The sequence below is a fragment of the Sus scrofa genome, chromosome 1, assembly GCF_054392235.1.
Source record: "Sus scrofa isolate SSC_HxYL_T2T_F1_AM1 chromosome 1, Sscrofa_HxYL_maternal_Yorkshire_Landrace_v2.0, whole genome shotgun sequence".
Taxonomy (NCBI): domain Eukaryota; kingdom Metazoa; phylum Chordata; class Mammalia; order Artiodactyla; family Suidae; genus Sus; species Sus scrofa.
The window spans coordinates 65,790,126-65,809,269 of record NC_139383.1 but is presented as its reverse complement, the minus strand read 5'-3'; the positions used below and the strand labels follow the sequence as shown (position 1 = coordinate 65,809,269).

At 37.6% G+C, this 19,144-nt stretch overlaps 2 protein-coding genes across 8 annotated transcripts in view; one reads left to right on the top strand and one right to left on the bottom strand.

Annotated features, from left to right (window-relative positions):
- Positions 1-19,144, bottom strand: part of LOC102160801 (uncharacterized) — a 1,256,521-nt gene that overhangs the window by 42,457 nt on the left and 1,194,920 nt on the right. The window contains exons 13-14 of one of the 6 annotated variants that reach the window (XR_014806244.1): positions 11,852-11,950; positions 9,036-11,693 (exon numbers count right to left, since the gene is read on the bottom strand). The exons of the other annotated variants lie outside the window; for them this stretch is intronic. The gene's annotated coding sequence lies outside the window, so the exon portion shown is untranslated. Of the gene's footprint in view, positions 1-9,035; positions 11,694-11,851; positions 11,951-19,144 lie in introns of those variants that run through there. 6 annotated transcript variants of the gene reach the window in all.
- LOC106508906 (uncharacterized) overlaps positions 1-19,144 on the top strand; it is a 352,985-nt gene that overhangs the window by 126,488 nt on the left and 207,353 nt on the right. The window contains exon 2 of one of the 2 annotated variants that reach the window (XR_014806272.1): positions 16,523-16,610. The exons of the other annotated variant lie outside the window; for it this stretch is intronic. The gene's annotated coding sequence lies outside the window, so the exon portion shown is untranslated. Of the gene's footprint in view, positions 1-16,522; positions 16,611-19,144 lie in introns of those variants that run through there. 2 annotated transcript variants of the gene reach the window in all.

The window sequence follows — 19,144 nt, the reverse complement described above, 5'->3', positions numbered from 1 at the left end:
CATGGACACTATTTCAGGTTCTTAACCTGCTGAGCCACAACGGGAACTCTGACAATGAACATTTTTAAATGTAAAGATGTCCTATATAATACTCAAATTTAACTGGGTAGCCTGTATTTTATCTGACAAGCCTACTTTGGCATCAGTGAAAAATCTAAAGCCTTGATTAATTGTAACCCAGCTTTCTTCTAAAGCTGTCCTCTTGATTCTCTTATTAAGTGGATCTTATTATTTTATCTTCATTTTCATTATCTGATTGTACGGATATCTTTATTACAAGCAACTTCAGATCATCTGGAGGAAAAAGAAAGACAATGACTAAGATTTTTAAAAATGCAGCATGTTTTATTAATGCCTGAACATTCCTTCCTCCCATCTATTGTTTACTTGATACATATCCCTGGGGCACAAGCCAGGTGATAGGTATCTGTACACTTTTAGATCTACCCTCACCATTTAGATTGTCCTTTGCATTGTTAGGGTTGGAAGTCTGCAACTCTCTGTTCCTGATTTCCTTAACATGGCTCCTTTTTAGGTTTTTGCTAATGGGATGCATGTTCTCACTGGAAGGGGAGGAAAAAGGAAAAGCTCTTTTTCCTCTCTATCGGTTTTCATCAGCAACAGTTGTGTGTCAGTGGGAATGATCGCAAATGCCTATCAGCTTCAGCAGCAACTATACTAACTTCAACAGCCTCCTTGGAACTTTGGATTTTTGATGTCTTTCCCTGTGGTAGCAGTGTGACTTCAATAGCAGGGGTGGCTGCAGAGGCCATGCCTCTTGAGAACTCAGCAGCGAGTATGTGCTCCTGGCCATCACAACTTCCAAATCTTTATGTAAAGACTTGAAGATGCCTTGTGCTTCTCTAGTTCCTTCTCATATTCTTCTTGCACTTCTAGTTCCTCCAGTTAGTTTGCGATCCATTCCCTGTATTGAAATGATGATGTTTAAAATACCTGGCATCATTTCTGTTTTATTAACTAGTCATTGACTGATACAGGAGTTTATGGGTGGAAAAAATTGAGAACTGTTGTTCTGCAACATCACTGCCATTTATCTTAGGCCATCTTTGGAATCTTTAAAATAATGGAAAACTTTAGCATGGGAATTTTAGGGAAGTGTCTACAATTACTGATAAACTAAATAAAAATCAGATCTACATCAGAGGAGTTTCCACCTACATGGCAAGAATTAAAGTAAACTTTTATGGTCAAATTTTGTGTCCTTAGCTACTTATCAATAATAGTTCGACTAGAGTGCCAATAATAGCAATACATGTAGTATGAGAGGAGGAAAAAAAGGACTGTAAATATCATTAATATAAAATTTTAAAAAATTTCCCTGAATTTCTACTAGGAGAGGAATTTATTGGCAGATAATCTAATTTACATAATTATTTTGTTGAGCTGAGTTTGTCTGGTTTACTTCTCTGCTCCTAGATGGATCAAAGTCTTTAACAAATATAGAGTTTTCAAAATACCTTTTTATTGAATCTGTTACAGTATTTCGTTATCCTTTAGTCCAGACATTATACCTTATCTCTAATTAAATTTTCTCTTCTTGAAATTTTGCTCTTTTTGTTCATCTTTTCTTTTCTTGAAAAAAAAAGAATGCATCTGGATTCTTCATTAACACTGTGTATACTCCTGAAGATAATGAATCATTAGCCCTCTTCCCTAGTATTCTCTCTCTCTCTCTCTTTTTTTCCCAGAAGAAGAAATCTCAATTCCATTGACCTTTAGGCATGATTGTTTCCATCACATTATGTAGTTCTCTGCACAGAGTATAATTGATGTAAGCTGGATCATCTTTTAACTGCCACAATTAGAGCTAAGGCTTTTCTAATCCTGTTAAAGAGTGTCACCTAAAAGTTTTAAAAGGAAAAAAATTATTTGTTTTGCTTTCATAAGAATGTGAAAATTTATGTGGAGAATATCTGATCAAACTATAGATGGAGTTAGAAATTACACAGGACTATTGGTTTGACTTTATAAAATAATTTCTAAATTCATAGTCTCATGGATCAGATGTTCCAAAATTACCTTAGTTCAAACAACATTTTCCCCTTTCAAGGAAAGCATTCTAGGCTAAGTCTATAAAGCCAAATAAGTTTATTCAGTAAGAAAACTTTGCCAAAAAATCTGACTGATGTAAAGTCTGAACTGAAACAAATGGTAAAATGGTGGCTGCTGGTACATGTAAAAGAATGAAATTAGAACACTCCCTAACACCATACACAAAAATAAACTCAAAATGGATTAAAGACCTAGATATAAGACCAGATACTATAAAACTCTTAGAGGAAAAGATAGGCCAAACACTCTCCGACATAAACGACAGCAACGTCTTCTCAGATCCACCTCTTAGAGTAATGACAGCAAAAACAAAAATAAACAAATGGGACCTAATTAAACTTAAAAGTTTCTGCACAGCAAAGGAAACCCTAAACAAAACAAAACAAAAAAACAACCCACAGAGTGGGAGAAAATATTTGCAAATGAATCAACTGACAAGGGGTTAAGGTCCAAAATTTTTAAAGACCCCCTATGGCTCAATACCAAAAAAACAAACGACCCCATCAAAAAATGGGCCAAAGATCTAAACAGACAGTTCTCCAAAGAAGACATACAGATGGCCAAAAAACACATGAAAAGATGTTCAACATCACTCATTATTAGAGAAATGCAAATCCAAGCCACTGTGAGGTACCACCTTACACCAGCCAGAATCACCATCATCAAAAAGTCTACAAACAAGTAGTGCTGGAGAGGGTGTGGAGAAAAAGGAACCCTATTACACTGTTGGTGGGATTGTAAATTGGTGTAACCACTGTGGAAAACAGTATGGAGATGCCTCAGAAAACTAAACATAGAACTCGCATTTGCTCTAGCAATCCTACTCCTGGGCATCTATCCAGAGAAAACCATGACTCGAAAAGACACATGTACCCCGATGTTCACTGTATACAACAGACAAGACATGGAAACAACCTGAATTTCCATTGACAGAGGGAGTGGATAAAGAAGAAGCGGTACATAAACACAATGGAATATTACTCAGCCATTAAAAGGGATGAAACAGTGGCATTTGCAGCAACCTTGATGGACCTAGAAATTATCACGCTAAGTGAAGTCAGTCATACAATGACACCAACATCAAATGCTTTCACTGACATGTGGAATCTGAAAAAAGGACACAATGAACTTCTTTGCAGAGCAGATATAAACTCAGACTTTGAAGAACTTACGGTTTCCAAAGGAAACAGTTTGGGTGGTGGGGGGATGTGCTGGGGTTGTGGGATGGAAATCCTATAAAATTGGATTGTGATGATCATTGTACAACTATAAATGTAATAAATTCATTGAGTAATAAAAATAAATAATAGCCATCCTAAAAATGGTGGCTGCTGGTTTTGTCATTTTCTCTTTAAATAACTAGAAACTTAAAATATTTAATAAAGAACCAGCAAATAAATCCCCAAGGGGGAAAAAAAAAGTCTGATGTCATTCCTGTATTAGGCTATGTTCCTGGTTCAAGTAAAGCACATAGTAGGTACTTAATACAAGGTATAGAACTAATTATTAAGTAATGGCAACAGTAATGTGTTTTAAAGCAGTAGTTTAACTATAATAACAATAGTAGTGAATATGGAAACTATTTGACAAGTTCAAAATGCTTTATAAAGAATACCTGAGGGGGAGAAAAAACAATTATTTATGACAAAGTGCTCATCAATGCTTTACATTGTAGTGAAATTTTAATATATAATACCCTACATAGCTTGTCTCATGAAAAATTACTGGAAGAATCTGTTGATTTTATTTTTAAAGATTAATATAGTATACATATTTTATACATATACACTAGAATTACCTAAAAAATACAATATCACTTTTAAAATACATGAAAAAGCATTCATTCATAAATAGAAATAAATTCTGAATTTTCATGCCAATGGGTTTTGCCTTAAATATCTTTAGGTAATAAATTTATGTAAAATGTAATGTTTATCCATTATAAAGAAGGTAATCTATTTGATTTATAAAGTATATTTAGATTATTGAATTTAACAACGTTAATTTTATTTTAAAGTTTGCAATGTTTATATAACTAACTGTAAAGGTTTTAATGTGATTTTTTTTCCAGTGTGTGGTGAGGTAACAATGTTAATACTTTTAGATCAATATCAGGAAGCCTTTCATATTATGTAATAACTTTTATCCTATTGACCTGATACAGTTTACTTAATCTCCTGAGTTTGCTAATTAAGAGTCATGGAATAATAATCTGATACAATCTGGTTTTAAGAATTGTAATATTGGACTGAAAGGACCAAAGGACCTAAATTAGAAAACATGGAAGTTATGGTGGTACTCAGTGATATTTTGAATGAGGTTTCTTTCTTCCAATATTCCTCACTCCATTCCTCTCTCCCTCTTACTTTCTACATTCATTGAGTATATCAACCAGGACATTTTAATATTATAAATTCAACTCATTTATTTGCATCTCGGGTAAAATTATATGCTAGAGTAATGGTGGGAGGTGGAATTTAGGTTTTGGAGTCAGACTGCCATTGGGCTCTTTTCTTTACTGACCAAGGAACCTGAGCACATTACTTAACCTCTAAGAGCCTCAGTTTTCTTATCCACAAAAATGCAGAAATGAGCACCATTTCAGATTGTATGGTAAGAATGAGATAATGTATACAAAATTCTGAACACTATGCCAGGCACAAACTTTATGGTATTATTATTATCTTCATGTTTCGGGTATCATAGATGAGTAAGATAAAGCACCTCCTCACCTTTAACTTTTAAGTAGAATGAGAATGTTGGATGATCTTGAAATTTCCTTCCACTTTCAAAATATGTGGGTTTATAACCCCTTGCTTCTTAATGATGCTCCTGCTATGGGGGTGCCTGCGTGGTCAGCAGGTCTTTCTTAGCTAACTTGCAGGTGAATGTGTTAGTAAAAGATGCAAGATCCAAAGACTGAGCAGGTGACCTAGGTTTAAGACTCTTTCACAACCCACGAATAACAAAACTGCAATTTTAATGAACCAAAAGTCGTTCTACAATTTGAATTAATATGAAGATTTTGGAGTACTCCAAATAATCCAGAAAACAGATTAAATAACAGCAGCATCAAGCGATAGCAGCCTTGTCCAGGAATACTGTAAAGAATGAATCAAGCAATACTTTTTGGTGGCGTATTGAGTGGCAATAGTTAAAACTTAATAACCATTAGTATGTGCTGAGCTCTTATTGTACATTGAGGCTTCTACTATGTCTTCAGAAACTTAAAGGAGAGGAAAAAGATGTGATGGGATTGAGGTACTGATATCTAGGACATCCTCCAGTCTTTATATTTTTTCCCTAGTGGACTTGTCATCACAGGATCCCATTGACATCATATCCTATTTTGACATCATAGGAAGAGGGTCTATGTCTGATTCTTTTTCTGTACTGCTCATGTCTAACCTAATTTCCTGGTAGAGTAGTAGCTCCAATTAATATTTGTTGATAAAAAACAAAAAAAAAATGTGAGTAAAATTTCATCTGGAAGATTCTAACTGTTCATAGGGTAAATTCTTAAGAAGTTACTTTTTTCAACCACATGTGAATTCTGAAGAGACAGGAAGGATTAGCTCTTTATTTAGTACACCTTTTAAAAATGAGGCAAAATATATTTCACGCATTCCCACAACATGAAAGCTAAATGAAGGGATTTTTTTTCAAGATTAACTCTTTTGTTTGAGAAATAACTTTCATAAGTCAATATAAAAAATTTCAATACAATTTTCAGTAAGGGAGTCTCACCCCACCTCCCAGAAGTTATAATATTGAAAAAAAATGGAGGCTCTAGTTTCTGCTATCAGTTAACACTGCACTGACTATTTGAATTTCCAAACTCTGTAGATTGGATATTTTTGAAAAAACGTCAGAATTTATTTAAATCATGACTAATGTTAAAGGCTAAGTTTTGATGGTTTTAAAAGTATATGCTTTTCTCTGGTCACATCTTAAAATTTTATAGATAAAACTATTATGGTCACTTATCTGGGGCTCAACATCATTATTTCTTTCTTGTTCAATTCATTGTAATAATTGAACAGCATCTCCCAATTCAGAGAGCCTTTCTTCACAGGACACCCTTTTCTTCCTCCTTGTCTCCGTAAAACAAAACTACATAGCATCAAACTTGATGCTTGGAAAGACACTGAAAACCTTCCAAATTTCTACTCAAGATATGAAGAGGAAGACTCAATAATTAAGACAAATAAAAGCAAGATTAGAGTTACTTTCTGGGACATGGACAGCTTCAGAGGTGGCTTTTAGTCTTTGTAAAAATGTGCTCTGGGGTTTAGGCTTTCCACACTTCCTTTCACTCATCCAAAATGAGCGAATGCATATGTAAATAAAACATCTACAAGAATTCTTATGTAAATAAAAAAATATAGCATTCAGAGAAAGAAAAGAGCAGTAATAAAGGAGAGCTAGTGCTGTGGGGCTTTGTGAACAAGAGAGGGAAGAATTTCTTTGTGCCACAACAAAACATAACCCTGCCCATGAAAGGAAGGAGACAGAAGGCTAGTTTCTGCTAAAAGCCTGGCTGCATGTAACTGACCCAGCGGAGGAAATCCTGGTTCCATCTCTAGGGCTCCTTAGCTGTTCAACATGGATCCTACATGCACGCAGGATACCTGCATCTGTTCTCAAAACAAAAGAGAAACCAATACCAGTCAGCAGAATTATTTTTGAAGCTGATTCAAGTGAGTTGTATTATTGTCCAAAGAGAAAGTTAAAGACTAGCAAACTGATAAGGGATGCCTTTAATTAAAGTTTTGGGGTCTTTGTTCAAATGCTGCTGATTGCTAACCAGAGGAGAATGGCCTTCCTTGCCTACTACCCTCTCAGATGAGGGTCCTAAACTTAGAGTTCCAAGTGCCCTGAGGAGATGGGCATTTAAAGTGTGAACAAAACTGGTACCACTTGAGCAAAATAGCAGTCATCCTCTGAGGTTGGCAGCCTCTCACTTAAATGTACTTTATGGATGTTGCCTTACTTTTATAACAATTCACATCTGGGCATAAGCCATAATAAGTTACCTGAGGGAGGCAGGGTTCTATGAGATATTCCTCAGCAATTAAGTCAGTAATTACAAATTATTGATATTGATGCTTTTTAGGTTCTGAGTAGTAAAGAGAGCTAATCACCATCTTGTATGCCTTTATCAAAAAGCTCAGAGAGAATAAAAATTGCTAAGTTAGTACATCCTTCTCATATTACTCGTCTGCCATTTGCTACACGGCAATTGTTCAATTTAAAACGTGTTATTGAGATATTTCTTTCAGTAATCATAAAGTTAGGCACTTGATTGAAAACACAAGCCAAATGTTTCACATAAGTTTTTCTTCTCCTCCCCAGTAATACATTATTAGATTTTTGTAACATAAAAGTTAAGCAAATTTGGATAAATTTACAGAGTTGGAAAAAAAGTAACTTTAAGGAAGTAGATTCCCATCACAGTTATTTGATATTTCACTTGTTTGCAAAGAGATGGTACTAATTTTTTTTTTTGTACAGGTTGGAATAAAAAAGCCACAAACCTATTTTATACCTGGCTTTAGATTTTTGAAAAAACTTCAACATACTATTCAAACATGACAGGAGAAATCTGCCATTTGTCACACATTAATTAAAATATAATGAAAACTCTAACAGCTAGACAGAGCCTTTTGAAACAAGCTGAAAACAATCTAGATTAAAAAAAAAAATTTCCACAAAGGGAAAAACACACAAAGAAGCAGGAATCAATTACTACACAACACACAAAAATAAGTAAAGATTCAATGACGTTATTAAGAGTAGCTTTATCCCCAAAGTAATTATTACCAGTGCTTTCTGGGGTGGGAGGAAAATCCTACAGTAACTTTCAGTGAATCTCACTGACCTCTATCACAATGTGGATGTCTTCTCACCATAACTCAGTTCATAGAAAAGACATCTTGCTTTCTGAATATCACACCTGCAGTCGCCCGCCCTTGGGAATCATTCAATTCATTGGTAAACACAAGCCACATACATCAAAAGTTTCCACTTTTTCCAGCTCTTTTGAACACCGAGGTCCCTCCCCTCTCCCCAGGCTCCTTGCAGCTATCTAGGGAATCTTTCACTTTTTGTCCTTTCCCGACCCTTCTGGACCACATTTTCTCTTCTTATTCAGGCCATCTGCTCTCAAGGAAGGTACAACTTCTGTGAGAAAACAATCAGCAGCCCTAGCAATTAGCAGCTTTTGTGAACTCGCCTTTCAGCCACTGCCTATGAAGACATACACTGTGCAAATTACAATTCAAAGTATGATAGTAGTTTAAAAATAGTTTGTAATTGATACATTTCTGGCTGCAGCCTCCCCCCTTATCCTGTTAGTGGTACAACCTTCTTGCTCTTGACAGAAGTCTTTCTAAAGATCTGCTCAAGCCTCACTAAGCAGCTGTGAGTTAGGTCATTTTCCCAGGAGTTTTACATGTGGAAAACTGGGCATTAGTAAGGCCTCAAAAAGGACACCATCTGGCCCTAGTGAAAAAAAGGATCATGACACTTCCTGTGGTACCAACAGACCCTGATGAACCAGAAAGGAATTCAGTCCTGGACTGTGATCCAATAGAGACCAGCCCCACAGTCACCTCCGTGACAGCCAACTCCATTCATCTTAGCGGTTATCTCTTAGCACAATGGACTTTTGTGCCATGCTGTTTACTGAAGGCGGAGTAAAATCCATTTTGATTTTTGTGTTTCGTCTCAGTGCCTGTCCTCTTTCCTGGAACACACACCACATCAGGAGGGAGTGAGATGCACAAAGAACAGTTCTTTCAGAGCCCATTCAAACTTCTCATTTTCCCTCCCACTGTACGTGGGACAGAAGAATAAAACCTTGGACTCTTCCGAGGCTTCCAAAAAGACCTTTTCCTGACATGGAAGAGCTAGTCCTCCCACTGTCGATAAGAATGGTTTTAAACTATACAGAACACCAGTTTTGTTTGTTTGTTTGTTTGGTATAAAAAAATTGAAATTTAAACTTGTAAAGAAATGTTATGGGGACACCTACTAGAAGAGTTAGGGTTACTGGTTCTGTTGAGCCCATTAGGTGTTGAAAGATCCTGTTAAAAACTACAGCATTAATCTCAACAATGAACCAGGTTTTCTATTTCAAAAAGAGAAGTGTCTGGGCCAAGCGAAATGAGAATGGACGCTGGTAACATTTTTCACTGTCTTAGCATTTATAAAGTCTTTTCTGGCTTCTTACTTGAGAGCAAGGAAGGTGGGAAAGTCTGATTAACAATAGCAAATCCTTAATTCTAAATTTTTCTCTCTCAGCATACCATAAAACAAACAACGAACAAGCCACTTGACTCATTATCAGCAACTACGTGTATTGACAGCTATACATAGAAGTGCTTTCTAGACATAAAATATTATTCACCATGGATGATTGGGAAACTCTAAAACCGGCCATTCCAGAAATGAACTGTGGTCACTCAGGATAAAAAGGGGTTTCCATGTGAGGGCTTTTGTACCCTCTCCCACCACATCGAGGAGGACTTGTGCGATGGAAAGCCCCTTTCTTTGATCACAGAGTTCCCCTCTCAATTCCAGATTCTTCTTCATTATCCATTTTCCATCTTTTAAAAACATTCTTGTGGCACTAAAATACTAAACCTTATCTTGTCTGCCCCTGGGGGCTTCAGCTGTACACAGACCCCAATCCTCCCCCACTGTTGCCCCCTTCAATAGAAAGCCATATTGTCCCACAAAGGGAGCGTGGGTTAGAGAAAATGATAAAGGCCCATCATTTTTCCTACTCCCAGATTTTGGCTTGGGGAGGGGTATAGAGAAGCTGCCCTTCTTCCAAATAAATCTTTTCTACCCGGATTTTAAAGAACTGGAAAAAGCCACCACACTGAATGAGCAGAATTTAATGAAGGAAAACATTTCTCTAGACTCAGATTCCTTGATGGAAATGATGGGGCTCTATTGTGGGAGGACAGAGCTGAAACTCATTTATTAATATGTGTGTCCGAGGCCTAATTATAGGCATTCTCTTTTAAGGCAGGATTGTCACTATTGGCCTTATTTATAAAGTATCCTTTGAGAGAAGTTCAAAACCACAACCTGTAGTCATCAGTCAATTTTCTCTGGCTTCTGTAAGCCCAGGCAGCATATATTCTGAACATAAAGCCCACATTTTTGTAGAGAAGGCTCCCCATGTCATAATGAAAATACCTGCATGTAGCAGCTTGATTAGGAAGGAAGAAGAGAGAGAGGGGGAGAAAGAGTGCTTCTATTTTGACAGATCTAAAATCAGGGTCCAAAAGAGCCAGCATCCTCTTGCAGAAGTGTTGATGCAATATGCACATATATTTATTTATCCTGTCAGGAATTACCGGTTTTTATAGGATGCTTCTAATGGCTTAAATAAGGAAACTACCAGAGAAACTTTGAGGCAGGGATGGGTGGTGAGGGCCTGAAATCTGGCTGCTGAGTAGGGAGGCTGAACACTGGGAGCAGAGCTCAGTTGAAGGCAGAGGATGCAACTATGAGAAAAACAGCCTCTCAGGTATCAGAGGCAAGTCCCTAAAACAGAAGGAAGAGGAGAGAAAAAAGTAGTAACTCCTGCGGTAGGAAGGAACCCAGTTTTCCCCAGAGCTGCCAAACAGAAAATCTACTTTGCCACCAGGATGAGGGTTGAGAGATCCAGACTTTATCAAGCACATAAATGTTCAGTAAATTGGGACACGGATTTTTTTTTCTCGAAGATCACTGATCCTTTCTGTAAGAGTAATGAAGAGTTGTTTTGGTGTGTGTGTGTGTGTGTGTGTGTGTGTGTGTGTGTGTGTGTGTGTGTGTGTGTGTGTGTGTGTTTAAACAAAAGAACAATTGAAAACCTGGTAGATCATAAAGTAATTAATTTTACTTTTATTTCTTCTGATACTTTTTTAGTATTGATTTTGCAACATTAACATATTTGCCTAATCTTCAATGATCTTAAGAATTAAAATGTTAATTAAAAATATAAGGGCCGGTCAGTTGTTGGGGGGGAAGCCTGGCTTAAGCATTGTCTTAAATTGGAGGCTGTGCTCTCCTTCTCCCTCCCCTTCCCCCCCTCCCGAAGCAGCTCTGTTTTGAGGCAACAGTTCCCGAGGAAGAAAATGACAGAACCAGAAACAATTTGCTCCTTTAAGGATTTGAGAATGCTTATGTTGGAACCTCACAAAAGCGGCGTTATGTCCTTGAACATTCTAAAGATCATTGTTAATTGGATCAATTTTTGTGTGTTATTCAGCTGGATCCTTCCTAGTCTGTAAGAACTGCATTTCAGTTGAGGCACCCGGTGGCAATGGGGGGTGGGGGTGGGGGGAAAAGAGGGCCCAGCAAATTCCATGTGATCAGTTCAGCTGCAATAATCTCTTTTCTCCTTCTTGACGAAGCCACACATGAGAGCACTCTGGTGTCTTTCATCATTATTTGTCACCCTTTTGTGCAAAGCAACTTATATCCACAGCCATTCCAGCAATTAAAATGAAAAAGAACCAAACAGTATTCTCATTGAATGCTCCGAGGCCAGTGCCACCAAGTGCCATCCAACCTATTGAATGTCGGGTATCTAATGCCATTAGAGCTCTGTAAGTATTCTGTGAAAAAAACAAATAAATTGTTACATGCAGAATGTAGAGAAAGATTTAAAAAGATAAAATCTTTTAATGGCTTGGCAGTAGCTAGATCGCCCGGAACAGGCTCTCTCTTGGTGATAATGTGGAGAACTAAGTGATGGACAGGGATTCAGACTCACATGGAGAGACTGAGAGCTTCCAGGTTTGGTAGACAAGGAGTCACAGAGTGAAAGCAACTCAGTAAGAACCAGCCAATCTTGTTTCTGTTGAAATATCATCTGAAATGAATAAGGAAACTTTTATGAGCCTGATTCCCATTATTTAAATATTTCTCCAAAACTATAACGTGTCACCACATTCCTGGGAAAGGTACATTTTAATTTCCTTTCCTTGAAAAAGGCCAACTGAAAGAAAGTGAAGATAAACTTATGTTCCCAAAGCCACAGAATCAGGATTGAAGAAGGATGAGACTGGACTTTGGTGCTGATTTCAGGTCACATAGGCTGTCCCGTACGTGAAGAGACAGCAAACTATTTTCCTTATTCCACAGGCTGCACATTTATAATGTGATTTTTCTTCTGAAAATTTTAGGGTCACTATAAGACTATCAGTCTTGAATCAATGTATTTATTCTCCCTTTCAGGGTGTAGCTTTTAAAAAAATATCATTAATAAAGTTCTGTGAAAACCAAGAATGCCCTTTCCCAGGCACTATATTACAAACTGCCTACGGATCCTTTATCTTGTCTTATAATTTAGTTGGGGGAAAAAAAAGATTTCTGCCTAAAATGGCAATTAGCATTTAAAATACCATGCTGCTGAAATTCTGAGGAGGTGCCAAGGACTTGAGTAGAGATAAAAAACTTTCTAGAGAATGTCCTGACCTGCTTGAGGAAAGGAGCAATGGCAAGTTTGGGAATGGTAAAGGTGGTTAAAATGCAGGAAACACTTTATGCACAGACATGCCATGTGCACAGGGGCATCTAGAAAGCACTTTGTACTCTGATGGCTGTTTCAGTGCTCCGTAAATCTGTTTGTCTGATGCAGAAAGGTTGGAACCAGAATTCCTGAGTAGTGATTTTGCTTTTTATGCCAGGGGTAGTGGAGCCCTGCAGGGTTGTCAGCAATGATAAGCTGGCTTTGGCTGATTTTTAAATGATCTTAGAAAATGGTCAGGTGACTGAGGGCAGAGGTGGGGCACAGAGTATAGTCCCGTTGTGTTGGTAGGAGGATGAGCATCATCAATTACCCCAACCTGTGAGAGTAACATCAGAAAGAGCTGTCCCTCTTAAGACCCTCATCAGTGATCTTTAGGACATATAGCCCAGTATGTGGGGCTAAAACCTGGGGTGACTGGAGAGTTAAGTTGTGGTCCAGAAAAGCACTTCTGTGTAATACTCTTAGGGTGAATTATGACTGGAAAGAAAATAGAAAGAAAGGATCTTTTTTCCCCACCCAAAATTGGAATTTGATGACAATCTCTTTACAGCCCCCTTGGGAATGGAAAATTCTAGTAGCCTCTTATATTAAATATTTTTACCTATGACTTCCCAAGGAAAGCTGTGTAGGGGATTCATTGTGGCTTTTGCAGATCTTTTAAAAATAAATACTTAATGTTTGACAAATGACACAGATTTCAGGTAAAGCCCTGTTGGGTTTCCCCCAAAAGTCTTTGTTTCTCTAACAACAACAACAAAAAAGAATTTTAATAAATGAAATATACCAGCCATTGGTTGGTCCAGGTGTTTCTGCTGCTGAATAATGATAGAGTTTGTCCCTTTAAAGTGACCATATTTCCTTACAATTTCTGGCAAAATGTGTGACTGAGATTATCAGTAGGGAGTGGCTGGCAATTTGGCTTTAAATTTCGTAAACTTTCTTGAATGCTTAATTGTTTGCTAAGATGTCAGCTGCAAGATTAGTGGAGCTGGAAAAAAAAAAAGTGTGCACTCACATTGGCCCTGTGTCTATTTTCAGTGTGAAAGGAACTGGCTGGAGAGTGTTGCAAACACTTGAAGCTATGCATTCTGCATTACAATGAAGTGGTGCTGTACCACACAATACTGCAGGTTTTTTTTTTTTTTTTTTTTTTTTTTTTTTTTTTTAAGGGCATCATATCCAAAACCCTTTGAATGCAAAGCAAGAGCAACAGATGACAAATACTAGGATGCACTAAACACCAGAACAATTACATTAAAATGGACTTTGTCCAGACTGAATCCTTTCCAATTTCTACTTGGTAAATAATTAGCTTGAAAACTGCATAAGGACTCTTTAAAAAATATTGGAATGAGGCTGAGTTAGAATTAAAATAACAACAACAACGATTTGTCTTTCAAGAATTCTAGTATCTGATGAACGTATATGTGTGTGGGGGGTGTTTTCTGGTGATAGTTACGAATGTGTCATTTCACTTGGTCTTCCACCTATGAGGGAGAAAGAAAAATGTCATAAAATACATTCATATTTGGAATTCCTTTTCCTTTTTCTAGTAATTACTGTAAATACAAACTCTTTAGTTTTGTTGTACTACAGAGACTCCTAAAAATGATGTTACCTCCTCTCTCAATAATTCTTTTTTTCAAAGACTAATAAATACCATTTTTTAAGGACAAATGAAATTTAGCAGAATCACTTAGCATTTTAGGGACAAATAATAGTTAACCATCTACAGTGCAATTTGGAATTTCTAATCATCCTTAATGCCATGTAAATAAACAGAAATAGGGCTTAAGCTCAGGTCTTTGAATTCTAGTTCTTTATCCCCAACTCCAGATCAACCCCCAAAATATGAGTTATGGTAGAGAAGGAACATAGAGCCCCAATTTCAAATTTATTTTTATTTATATAGAGCAGATTTCAATATTAACTCTCCAGTCACCCCAGGTTTTAGCCCCACATACTGGGCTATATGTCCTAAAGATCACTGATGAGGGTCTTAAGAGGGACAGCTCTTTCTGATGTAACTCTCACAGGTTGGGGTAATTGATGATGCTCATCCTCATCCTATAGTTTGCCACTCTGTCTCTTCTGTTTAGAGTCTGTGATCCCTTCCTTCAATTTTAAATCTCTTTTCTTCTGGTCTTCCATAACACTTTTGGACTGTGAGACATTTGGTGATTATTGTATTTTGCTGTGTTAGCTACTTTGGTCATTGTTGCTAGGGTGATCTTCTTTTTTTAAAATCACCTAACACAGAGTATGACGTGTAGGAGGTGCTCAGTAGGTATTTGGAGGGTGAAAGAATGAGGGCAGGAAAGATGTGTGTACCTATATGTATGTGTTTTGCCTCCTTGATTAGGCTGCCAGCTCCTGGAGGGCACAGAAGGTATGTTATACTTTGGTGGCCCTGCCTCTGGTGCCCAGAATTCTGCTCCTGCAGGTTACATGGGGTAACGACAGGGGCTATTTGATGGTGATGAGGATGCAGCTATAACGGAGGAAACCAGGGAGGGAAGAGATGAGAGAAAGGAAAATTTAGAGCAGAGAATCCAGTTAAACTGCAGATTCTCTCCTCAAGTTATCTCAAATTGCTCTTTTATTTTAGTCAAAAGGGGAAATAGGACACATGAGAAGAGAGAAACTCAGAAAGTAGAAAAATATAAATTATGGCTTTAAGTGTGAGCAGCACTTTGATTTACCACATCATTTGCTCGTACAACAAATACTAGATTTTTCTAATGAGTTACTAGTTAGTGAATTTGCACTGTTTTCTGTAAAGTTATTGAGAAATTGGAGTTTTGTGGAAATATGGGGAATTTCATAAAGATAATTCCTAAAACTCAGGAAATTATAATTTTTTTTTCCCCTAGTGAATACACTTAACAGGCTACAGACTCTCAAATGTGATACATTTGGCAAAGAATAGGCCCTGTCATGAAACCTGAAAGAGGTCTGTGCCATTATTAATCTGCTACCCAGGCAACACTTTTGGGCCCTTAATGAATAGCCTCTAATTGGCTGTGATTGGCCCACATACCCAGGAGCTGTTCACCAAAACCATTTTCTTTCCCAAGACTTTACAACTTTTCCTCCATCTGCAATAAAGGAAGATTATCCTGCTCAGAATACAGTATATTTTCACCAAATATCTCAGTGACTTGTGTGACTAATTATTCCATTAAGATTTTAAAATATGTATTTCTGGTTTTATACATATAACCCCCAAATTAAAGTGAAAATAATAACTTGAATTAAAAACAACTGTTCGATAATAAAGAACCTCTGTATCTAAACTATAGATCACTTGATTCTTCGAGTTTAGATAACTCAGGAAAAAATAGCATCATTGTTTATGTTGCTAAAAAACAAAGATGAGAGAAGATGCTATTTTTATGTGTTTAATAATTTGGGGGCATGGAGGGAATCCTTTGATCCATCTATCAGTGATATTAGAAATACCTCAGGGACAAGGGCTATGATTTTCCCCAGTTTCCTGTCTCAGGGTTCTGCCTGCAAGGTCAAGTATTTCTAAGGACCCCCCTCAGAGTGAAGTGGGTTGAGGGAATCGGGTGCAGCAAAGGAGCAGAGGCTAGGGCGGAATAGCCCTACTGCCAGCCTCACCCCCATTCTGTAGGAGTCCACTAAGTAACTCCTCTTCCCAGCTCAGCAATGCCATCTCTTCTCTCTTCTTCATCACCGCAAAGGATCTCTTGCATGACTATCATTATTTTGTTGTTTGTTCATTTGTAACCTTTCACATGAATTTATATAAGATATTCAAAGGCTTAAAAAATAATCTATAAGCAAATGTAAGCCTATTTGTGACAACTCCTACAGAGGTGTACATAGGGACTTTTGGTAAAGGAAGCACGACTCCATGCTACAACCTTCTTTCCATTCCTCTCCAAGGGAAATGAAATGATGCTTCCTGACTTGGCCATAGTGCCTTTTCCATGACCACAGCCTGGTCCCTGTGTGGGAGTTTCTTCTACCTCAGCATCAAAACTTTAATGTCAACTCAGAACTCCAAACCAGAGTGACCTGTTGGAGGACATCGTTGAAACTGGGACAAAGATGGTGCTCCTTCAGGAAGAAGAGATGGGCAGAAACAGGACCTTTGTGAGGGAGCAGAATGCGAGACACAGAGGGGAAGATCAAAGAGAGAAAGGAAGGGAGGGTAGGAGGAAGAGAGCACTGGGTGAGGGATGGTAGGAGAGGAAAGATGGGAATAAAGCATGGGTCATGTGGCAGTCTGTCTTTGTGAACTGTTCTGTGTAGGGATGAGTTGCAGATGCTCATCTTGGCCAGAAAGGGGGAAAGTCCAAGAGGTTTTCTGGACTAGGGCAAGGTACATTAATATATGAAGAAATTAAAATTTGGATAAAGATTCCATTTAACTTGATTTTGATTAATTATGCAATAAACTTGAATTCCTGTGATGCAATGCCTGTTAGAAGGTCATTTTAATCCTCAGAAAGTCATTGTAATCCTCCTGAAGAACATGGTAGCGGTCTTCTCCTTCTTGGAATACCATTGTTACTAAGTCTTGGAACTCTAGGAGAGTATAATTTTGAAACTACAGAATGTCTCATACCATTGCTGAAAATGTTAGAAGCACTGCCTTCATTTTTGCAAAATCATGTGTTTGCAGTTCATCTAGGAAGGAAGGGAAAAAACTAGACTTTTGTTGTCTCTGTGTGAGGGGAAAGGGTAGGGAAATGGGATGGTCAGTCATGATCATGTGCGGAAGAACAGGAAGTATCACAGAGTCATTTGTAGGAACCAGAAGTCCACAGAGAAAGAAAACTCTTATAGGAAAACTTGGTGTCATCACTTCACTTCCTGACAAGACTGTAAAGGTGCTAAGGAGCCGTGCACCTGGCAGCCTACTGCAGGCTTGTCTGTTATTTTTCTTGCTCTTCGAAATGTCAAATCACTTATACTATTTTTTAATTCTTTGTCAGTGGACAGATAATTGGCAGAGAAAACCAAGAACAGAAATTCTCTCAGAATATCCTGGTTATGATTTACAAGCTTCGGATTTTTTTCTGTCATGGGGAGAAACATCAGAGAGTAGGAGCTGGGAAATGCTCGGCTGGTATCAGAATTCCTTTCTTTATATTGAAAACTGCAGCTTCGAAACCAAAATTGGCATACAGTTTAAAGTTGCTCCCATCTAAATACCAACAATCTTTGAGATATCGATAGAGTGATCAGAATTCACAAATTTTAAATCAGACAAACTCTCCTGCTTTGAGATTTTTTTATAGACCCATGATATAAGGCAACTATTTGCCTCTCAGTTTGTATTTGTTATGTTATTTTATAATTACAAGTAACACATGCTGGCTGTAACATATGAGACAGTACCAAGATAGATAATGAAAAATTTCTCATCTTCTACCTACATTTCCATTTCACCGAGACCAGCCTTATAAAGGTTTGGTGTACTTTTCCCAGGCCTTTCTTCAAGCTCATACCAGCATGTACAGATACATCTCTGCATATGTATTTTTGCTTTCTACAAAAATGATGCCATCTTGTAAAAATTTCTCTGAAACTTTTTTTGTTTTAACCTAATAGTAACATATTAAGAATATCCCCTTTGGTTAGGTATACGCTCAAAGCACTGTTTTTTTAACAGCTGCGTAACAATATTCCACAGCATGGAATCCACCCAACCATTCCTCAGATGTTAGGTACTTTTTTCATACCATCCCCTCCATCCAAGTGCTGTGGAAAAACCTCTTGAAATATTTTATACTATTTGTTACTCTTTTGTTTTAGAAGACTTCAAGTCAGTTAATATGAAACATAGTTGGACATGAAGCAGGCTTCAAGAATTGCTCTTCTAGGTGCATTTGGAGTAGGAATTTAGTTTTAAAGTTCCTATATAAAGACATGTGCAAGATTCTATGTGAAAAGAGGTGCGTGTCTAAACTATATAAGTTCACATTATTGAAATAGGATTTTCAGAGACTCGGGAAACCACTGAACAGAAACTTAGAGGTAAGCATGGACTTGTATTTTTATGGTCCCTTCTTCCATGAAAGGCCAAGTCCTTTGCAGTCATCCTAGCAGCCATGAGTGGGATATGAGGCCACTTGTATATCAAAGAGAGTGGAGGCATGAAGAATTGGAAACAAGGTCTTCTAATGCTCAAAGGAGAACAGGGATATACTGGTTGAAGAACACTCAATATTTTAAATTCTGAATAGAGGCAAAGAATGAGCTGAGGGGTGGTAATCCACATCCATAAACACTCTGCTTTACAAAAGGACGTAAGTTCTGGGAGTAAAGTTGCCATAGTGAATGGCCCAGGAGTAGGGCTTCATGACGGTGCTGTCTATGGCTTCGAGAGAGCCTCCACACTAAACCACCTTACATCTCAGCACCCGCAACTATACACATTCAGAATGAACAAACTGTAATGCTGACTCATATCTTCCTTGGCATAGCCAATAGTTCCTGTAAATAGAACACCCTGGAAGTGCATTTAAAACAAAATTGATTCAGGGAAAAAAAGAAGAG